A 9,303-nucleotide genomic window follows, 5' to 3' on the forward strand; every position below is an offset into this window, starting at 1 on the left:
AGGATAAAGGTGAGGTGGGGGAGCTTAGGAGAATTAAAGCTGATCCTTCTAAACTGAAAGCTGAAGGGTAAATCAGTGAATGATTAGAGTAATCTAAATCTGTGTTCAGTTTCTTATGCTTCTGGTTGAGCTGGGAAGTACCAAATATTGTATGGCTGTTTGTAAATGAAACAAAAATATAGAGCAACCATTTTTCAGTTCTTTGCTCCCAGCAGATAGTACGTTTGCACTTGTAAAAACTGCAAATGAGAGGTGCCTGAAAACAATGCTCTATAGCTCTGTTCACAAAGTGTAGAATCTAGGCCACATTTAGGCATTTGCTGCGCATATAATAATGTGGAAGCTCAGTGGGATAGACCGATAACGTGGAATACACTGTGGGAGCTCAACATTTACACCCAACTATTCCCCCCCCACCTCCCTCTGCCACTGTAGCTTTAAACAATCCTGGTGGGACATGCAGTCATATAAAATCCCTGATATGTAGACAGCATTGCCTGGTTTGATGCAGTCCCCCATGGCATTATTTGTAACCATGGGAGCAATTTGTGATAAAATAGTGAAAGCAAAAGAGCAGTACTTGTGGGTTATGATCTCAGTATGCAAAAGAGCAGGCTGGTTAGCAAAATTGCACACACCTGCACTGCCTCCCTCCCCTCCTATCTGAGCAGAGTTGTTTATAAAAGCTGCAACCTTGACACAGGTGGGGGAGGACACGTGTGCTTTGGAAACTCTGCGGAAAACAGAGAAAAGCAGCCGAATAAAAGAAGGCATTTTTCTTTCCAGGAGACTGGATGGTCCAGAGGAAAAAAAGTACAGAAGCAGAGCAAGGAAAAAATGCAAGTATAAAAGCACAATGTGGAAAGTTGCAAGTACTCTACATGGTGGCCAGTAACAGAGAAGAAATTCCAGAGAGAAAATAAGGCAGAATGGTGTTTGTAAGAAGAAAGCATTGTTATGGAATCGTTATCCAATAGAGTATAGTATAGAGGAAATACTGTAATTCTAATTTATTACTATTCAATTGTTAGCACAACAATTGTTATAGTAATAGTATTTAGCATAGGAATATAGAAAAAATAGTAAAAGAACAGAATATAGGATAGAGGCAATAGGAAGCACTCATATATAGCTTTGTAAGTGAAGGGCATTGTTTTGATACAATTTTACACTCTCTCATGATGTGTGGGCATGCATGTGATAGTGCACTCTATCTTATTTACAAAGGATTAACTTGCTTTGTAAAGAGCACAGCGTTTCTTTCCCCCACCTTATCCCTTTGTTGAATGCCTGATTGGCTTCTAAGGGAGCACAGCAGTCCCCCACCCCATTTCCTTAGAAGCAATTAGCCAGATGCCTGAAGCCATAAATTAGATCGGTACCAGGCAGAGAAGTTGCAACAAGAGAGGCCCTAAATTCCAAAGAAGTTAGGTATTTAAACTTAGATTCACCTCTTTAGGCCCACCTTTACTTTTCCCTGGGTCATCCCAAAATTCCCTTGTATGGATATGAGGGGATGTATTATCTGAAATATCTGAATATGCCTATAAAATCTTTGTTGCTTGCTTTGCAAGGTGTGGTTCTGGGCAACACTCCTTGAGCCATCCAGGTGGTTTCCTTGGCCAGTAAAACCTCTGTTAAAAGCCTCATCTCAAGTCTTCTTATTTGGCTTTACTGAAACTTGGGAAATAAAAGGTGCCATACATAAGTTTCACATTTCACTTTTATATCTTGGTTCTTTTCAAAATAAAACTTCTCCCCATTCCTCATTGGGAGATATATTAAAAACAAAACTGTCTAGAGTCCAGTGCTTTTGTGGCTTTTCTGAGTCTGTGTCAATCTAATTGGGTACAGTTTAAAAAAAGAACCCATGACACAGAATTAAAGATCTTATTGTTTGTGTCAAACTCAAAGAAACAAGCAGACATTTTTGAGTTTGGTGAAACATTACATAGATGATGTACATAAGAACATTTTTCATCTGGAGAGCAATGAGGCTCCTGAGGTTCCAAATCAGATTGAACCCAGCTAATGCTTAATAAAATAGGACAGCAAGGAAATGCTATGAGGGTGATGTTTTCTATTTTGACAATAGTGATCTTGATTCAGAGAATTTTTATTTCACCCCCAAGTATAATTGTACCAATTTTCATAAAAAGACAGAATTGGAAATACAGCAGGCATGTTACTTAAGTACACGGTGTACTCTAAAAAATTGGAGGTTTTAAAAAAGCCTGGCTGAAAATGTGATAGTGGGCTAAATAGTATGAGAGTATGTGCTTTCATTTATATGCACGGGTCCCAGACACTGTAACGGACAGTATTTGCTATCAGGGCTGCTTTTCCTATGAACATAACAATTGTTAGAGTGCCCCACTATCAGGAGATTAAAAGGGCAAAGGCAAAGAGGAGATTATTTTCTATTATGGCACCCATATTTTGAGCAGTTTACCAATGGATGTTGGTATGCTCTGATCCTGTTGGTTTTCTGGAAGTAGGTTAAAGCTGAGCTGTTCCAGAGGCACTTTTTAATTAGTTAAGATTGTGCTTTAGGAATTGTTTACATACTCCAGTTTAATATCATTTTAAATATTATTACTGTATTAATTACTGTTGTATTGTGGATGATTTTACAAACTACCAACAGTCACATAATTATGTGGTCTTAAAAAAAAATAATTAAATGATAGGATTTGCATTTTCCAGAGTAAATCACCATTTCTTTATTCCATTCTGTTTGTGTATCCTTATAAAAAAAAAAAAAAAGTAAAAAAAAAAATTTAAATTATCACTGAAATAAATTAACTACAGTGGGGCAAAAACATATTTAGTCAGCCACCAATTGTGCAAGTTCTCCCACTTAAAAAGATGAGAGAGGCCTGTAATTTTCATCATAGGTATTCCTCAACTATGAGAGACAAAATGGGGAAAAAAATCCAGAAAATCACATTGTCTGATTTTTAAAGAATTTATTTGCAAATCATGGTGGAAAATAAGTATTTGGTCACCTACAAACAAGCAAGATGTCTGGCTCTCACAGACCTGTAACTACTTCTTTAAGAGGCTCCTCTGTCCTCCACTCGTTACCTGTAGTAATGGCACCTGTTTGACCTTGTTATCAGTATAAAAGACACCTGTCCACAACATCAAACAGTCACACTCCAAAGTCCACTATGGCCAAGACCAAAGAGCTGTTGAAGGACACCAGAAACAAAATTGTAGATCTGCACCAGGCTGGGAAGGCTGAATCTGCAATAGGCAAGCAGCTTGGTGTGAAGAAATCAACTGTGGGAGCAATAATTAGAAAATGGAAGGCATACAAGACCACTGATAATCTCCCTCGATCTGGGGCTCCATGCAAGATCTCACCCCGTGGGGTCAAAATGATCACAAGAATGGTGAGCAAAAATCCCAGAACCACACGGGGGGGGGACCTAGTGAATGACTTGCAGAGAGCTGGGACCAAAGTAACAAAGGCTACCATCAGGAACACACTATGCCGCCAGGGACTCAAATCCTGCAGTGCCAGACATGTTCCTCTGCTTAAGCCAGTACATGTCTGAGCCTGTCTGAAGTTTGCTAGAGAGCATTTGGATGATCCAGAAGAGGATTGGGAGAATGTCATATGATCAGATGAAACCAAAGTAGAATGTTTTGGTCTAAACTCAACTTGTTGTGTTTGGAGGAGAGAGAATGCTGAGTTGCATCCAAAGAACACCATACCTACTGTGAAGCATGGGGGTGGAAACATCATGCTTTGGGGCTGTTTTTCTGCAAAGGGACCAGGATGACTGATCTGTGTAAAGGAAAGAATGAATGGGGCCATGTATCGTGAGATTTTGAGTGAACACCTCCTTCCATCAGCAAGGGCATTGAAGATGAAACGTGGCTGGGTCTTTCAGCATGACAATGATCCCAAACACACCGCCCAGGCAATGAAGGAGTAGCTTCGTAAGAAGCATTTCAAGGTCCTGGAGTGGTCTAGCCAGTCTCCAGATCTCAACCCCATGGAAAACCTTTGCAAGGAGTTGAAAATCTGTGTTGCCCAGCGACAGCCCCAAAACATCACTGCTCTAGAGGAGATCTGCATGGAGGAATGGGCCAAAATACCAGCAACAGTGTGTGAAAACCTTGTGAAGACTTACAGAAAACGTTTGACCTCTGTCATTGCCAACAAAGGATATATAACAAAGTATTGAGATGAACTTTTGATATTGACCAAATACTTATTTTCCACCATGATTTGCAAATAAATTCTTTAAAAATCAGACAATGTGATTTTCTGGATTTTTTTCCCCATTTTGTGTCTCATAGTTGAGGTATACCTATGATGAAAATTACAGGCCCCTCTCATCTTTTTAAGTGGGAGAACTTGCACAATTGGTGGCTGACTAAATACTTTTTTTGCCCTACTGTATATAAAGTAACAGTAATAAATAGCAGCAAACAAGCACTTAGAAGCATTAAGCCTTTCTCAGTCAAAAATGATTTTGTGGACTTTCTAAAATGTGGGAAAGAATGATAGAAACATTACCCAAAGGGAAGTTATTATAAAAGAATTGGACTGGACTGGACTGGACATTATCCTATATAAAGTAGAGCTACTGAAATTAATGGAACTAGTTGATTAGGACTAATTTTAACTTCTATTTATCTGAATGGTTTTAGAATTAGAGTTGAAAGTGGCCATTACGTTCAACCACCTGTTCAATCCAGGAATCCAATTTAAAGCATCCCCCACAAATAGCTGTTCAGTCTCCGCTTGAACACACCCAGGTGAGTAAGTTCACCATCTCTCTGGCTTGGTTTAATTATGTAACTGGTATTACTTCTAACATTCAACCAGAATCTGCCTTCCATTAGCTTAAATGCATTATTTCATGCCTGGATTCTGAAATGATGGAAAGCAAGTCTTGACCTTCTTCTGCATGATATTCTTTTAGGTACCTCAACAGTAAAATCGTACCTCCCTTCAACTGTCCTTCCTTAAGACTAACATATCCAGTTTCCTCAGTGTCTCTTTGTAAGACACAGGGCAGCTCCATAATGCTTTGTTACAGCCCTGCTCCTGTCCTAGGCTGATGCCACTGAACTCGAAGCCTTCTGAAGACATTTCTATCTAGACTGGGATGCATCTTCTTGTGCCAGAGAAGCACTTGCCAATCATTTTCCTTTCCCCAGGCAGCTCTAAATAGAGACAAAGAGAGACTTTACAAAGTCAAAGCATCAAAACATGTACATGTAGAAACACAATTGGCTATAAAATAAAGGTTCTTTTCTTGCATTTTGCCAAGTCTGACTTCTGGATCTCTACTGTAGCTATTGTTACCAAAGAGTGTTCCAAAAATGTAGTGGTTACAATATTCTTCTGACATGCAAAAGATCACTTGTTTGAAACCCAGTTTGTTTTTCAATTATTCTCTATTAATTTCTCTGCCTACTTTACTGCTTGCTTGCTTTTTTTTAGCAAATTCATCAGTGTGCTCATTCCTTGTTTTTGCTCTCACTTGAAATAGAGGGGTTTTATACCAGCTCCCAAATCTCACTGGTTTACCTGGGGCTAGATAAAAAACAATCAAAGCCAAATGTGCCAGTATTTCAATGGTGCATTAATGGAGTTATATATATAAAAAGCCCAGTGGAAAAGTGGGTAGTTTAGGGAAAGAAAAATAATAATTTAAATGTTTTATGTGTTGGGGACAAGGAGAGGATGATATTGTCCACTTCTGCCTTCCAGAAATGATTGGCGGCCCATAATTATGATGGGCCAATCTAGCACTAGGGATATGTCCTTAATTTCCTGTCCCTTATCATTTTCTTTGTCCTCTTTGTACCTATTCCACTTTGTCTCAGTCTTCCCTGAAAGGAACACTGTATTTAAGCTGGTCTCACAACTGCAAGAAAATGGAAGGTTAATCTCATTCAGGTATTATCCCATCCAGAATGCTTAACACTGTGAATGCTCATTTTCATGACATCATCCGCATGATAGCATCATACATTCAGTGTAACTATCTGCAGGGAGAAAGCCTGTGTGGGTGCTGAATATGCAATTCCTGCAGGAAGCTGATGTCACAACAGCAACATCAGCAAGGGACTAGGAGAGGTATAGAATGCTCATACCCTAAAGGGCTTCTTTCTTTCCAAGATTTGAAAACTCTACTATATATTGATGCAGTCTAAAACTACATTTGCATTTTAAGAGCCATGTCACACTGTTGACTAGTAATCAGCATATAATCAATGACTGGCCCTTCTCACATATATTATTAACAAGCTAGATTAGCCAGAGTACAAGGACTGTCTTATCCAACCACCCAAGGAGTACAGATATTTAATATGCTTGGATTAAATAGTGTTAGATTTTAGAACTCTGGACTCTTATTTTTTTTCTTATATAGTTTTTCTTCCTTAAAATATGTATCCATATGTAGCTATGTAATATTATACATAAATAATTGTTTTGTTTTTTGGATTAGCAAGGAATAAATAAAATAGAACCATGTTAATTTATTACATCAAATTTTCTGTACATTATTTTTTAAGAAAGCTGCCCCAAAGTCTGCATTTATTATTTTACTGTTGTTATATTCATTCTGAATACATCTTTCCTATGTGTGTTATTTGTGTCTGTACTCAGCTTTCTTAAATATTTTTGAATGTAATTATTTTCAGTGAATTCCTTTTCCCAATGTAGCTTTTTTTTCCAAATTATACAGTTTTTTTCCTACAGATATTTTCCCAAATATGCACATTTCTTTGCACATTTAGAAGCTGAGAAATATTTTAAACAATGCTAGCAGTTTGGGGGCTTCATGCTATGAAGTATATTTAAAAAATAACAAAGTAGGCATAGCCAGATCAGCACTTGGCCAAGGTGATAGTGAACATCCTATCTAAATGAAACTCTGAGCTTCCTAAAATGTAAGAATGGGGTACAGACATCCATCCATTCAGTGTCTAGGAAGCCATGAAATCAAACTCTTCTCAAGGCAGACTGCACCCAGAAGACACATACATTCATCAACTATAGCCATGGAATCTGAAAATCCTACTGTTTATTACTCTGAATTGGGATGGCATTGTCCTCCATCCCTGCTTCATCTCCTTTTGCACAGGGAAATCATGATCTTCAAGCAAAAACATTTTTTCAGTTACAAATTATTTAGGTTGGAATAGACTTTATCCAGGACAGTCTTGCTAAAGACAGATGAGATTCTGGAGGGGGAGGGGAATCCAGATGCTCTCTGCTTCAATATCCAGAACTAGGATTCTTCCTGGGTTGATTAAGCACACACACAGACAAGTGTCAGAACTTGGAGAAAGGAGGCAAGAAAGCAAGAGAAATGATATAGAATTACTTGGAACATTACTGAGAAACAACAGCACTCCATTGAGTTCTCTATTTTCACTGAAGCTCTAGGACTCTGTAAGCGCAGGTTCCTGCAGAGAACATGCCCTGGAGATTAAAAAGTTTTGGCTTCTTGAAACATAGATAATTCAGCCTGCATATTATGGCACCTAGCAATTATACCTGAGGAATTACCTGAATGCAACTACACTTGCAATATTACCTTTAGTGTAACTTCTACTGTAGGACGGGTACAGCTACCATCATATACAGTGCAGTATGTGAAGAAAAGAGAGCCAGTTTGGTGTAGTGGTTAAGACACCAGGCTAGAAACCAGGAGACTGGGAGTTCTAGTTCCACCTTAAGCACAAAGCCAGCTGAGTGATCTTGGACCAGTCACACAGCCCTAGGAAGGAGGCAATGGCAAAGCACTTATGAAATCTTGCCAAGAAAACTCCAAGGACTTGTTCAGGCAGTCGCCAGATGTCAAGATTGACTTGAAGGCACAAAAAAAGTGAAGAAAAGCAAATAGTCTTAGTTTACAATGGATTCCGCTGCAAGCTGTAATGACTTCATACAAATGCTACCATACTTGCCTGCATCCCAACATATGATGCAAGTATGTTTTGTCATTTGTCCCCACATGCCCTACCTGTGGATACCCACTGTAGCTGAGAAGAGAGGACCGAAAGAGGAATTTGCATAAGGGCAGGGGGGGCTGGAGGATAAAATGTGATTGGTAAAATATCCCCAGTTTGCTTATGACTTTCAATGTTTTTCTTTAGGGACAGGAGAGCTACAATCCTAGTTTGTAGCATGGAAAGACCAGTGATGGAGTAAAGCAAAGTGACCTGCTATCTGCTACACATACCATAACATGTAATGATGGGAATGGTATGTATGTATGTGTATGTATGTATGTATGTATAAATAAATAAATGTAGTTACTTTTTCTACTCTTGTTGCTGAATGAAGTCGATTTATTTACATTTCTCAATAAAGCAAGCTGTTTATCATGCAGTGAATTATTAACTTAGGCTGTCACACCCACAATATGTCAGTGGTTTTCTAAAAAAAAATTAAGGAAGAAAAAACTATAAAAGTTCAGTGATAGGCCTTAAAAAACAAAGTGGCTATAAAAACACTTCAGAAGATTTCTATCGAATTCCTTCAGGAATTTCAGAAATGTGGAAATGGAACTACTAGAAAGGTAAAAGACATTTTATTTGTTGAAACATATTGGATCATATGAAATGTGTAATATGGATGTTTGCTTGCAAGCTGTGAAATGTCCATCACAAAATGAGCTCAGCCTCTGCTGTTTCTGATTTTAGAAAAGGGTCAAGCTCTTTATATTCAGCCAGGTTTCAGTTCTAAGTGAATTGATAGGGATGAGAGAGAGAGAGAGAGAGAGAGAGTTCCCCTGAGTAGCCTCTGGGCAGAAAGGCAGGATGCAAATTATATACATAAATATGTGATGTATATAAATAAATATAGATACATAAGTAACACAGCAACAATATTTTGTGGATTTTAAAAAGTCTTTATCAGCAGCATATTTGGAGTGGTTTCAGTACTTCATCCATACCTATTCTGAATTCATGCTTTTCACTATTCAGTGTAATTTGACCACAAGGTGCCTTTTGATCTTAATTAGGAGCATCCTAATGTTCCTGATTGATTCATTAGCCCTACCGTCTCACCTTTTCATCTTTTTTAGAGCTTATGGAATAATTTTCATTCCCACCTTAGCTTGAGAAACAGGTATGCCATCTTTTTTTCCCATGTGGCTCTCAGCTTCAAACATCACAATATATTGATTGACTAATTCAAAAGCAACTGATCTGGACCCTTTTCTCGTCACCCCCACCTACTTCTTTGCCTTTGTTTCATCACTATTTGCAAATCACTTCTTTCACTGGAATACTTTGAACACTCAGCCTAATTACATG

The 9,303-nt window shown here is 38.3% G+C and overlaps 1 long non-coding RNA gene across 1 annotated transcript; it reads left to right on the forward strand.

Moving 5' to 3' along the window:
- The first annotated feature begins 689 nt into the window (after nt 1–689).
- LOC112541854 (uncharacterized) lies at nt 690–8,269 on the forward strand. Its single transcript, XR_003085784.2, has 3 exons — nt 690–839; nt 4,669–4,776; nt 8,137–8,269. It is a non-coding gene; the product is annotated as an uncharacterized LOC112541854 (long non-coding RNA).
- Nucleotides 8,270–9,303: the final 1,034 nt, after the last annotated feature.

Source organism: Python bivittatus, unplaced genomic scaffold, assembly GCF_059951505.1.
Source record: "Python bivittatus isolate LINGU-HERP-01145 unplaced genomic scaffold, Pbiv_v1 ctg000840_np1212, whole genome shotgun sequence".
Taxonomy (NCBI): Eukaryota; Metazoa; Chordata; class Lepidosauria; order Squamata; family Pythonidae; genus Python; species Python bivittatus.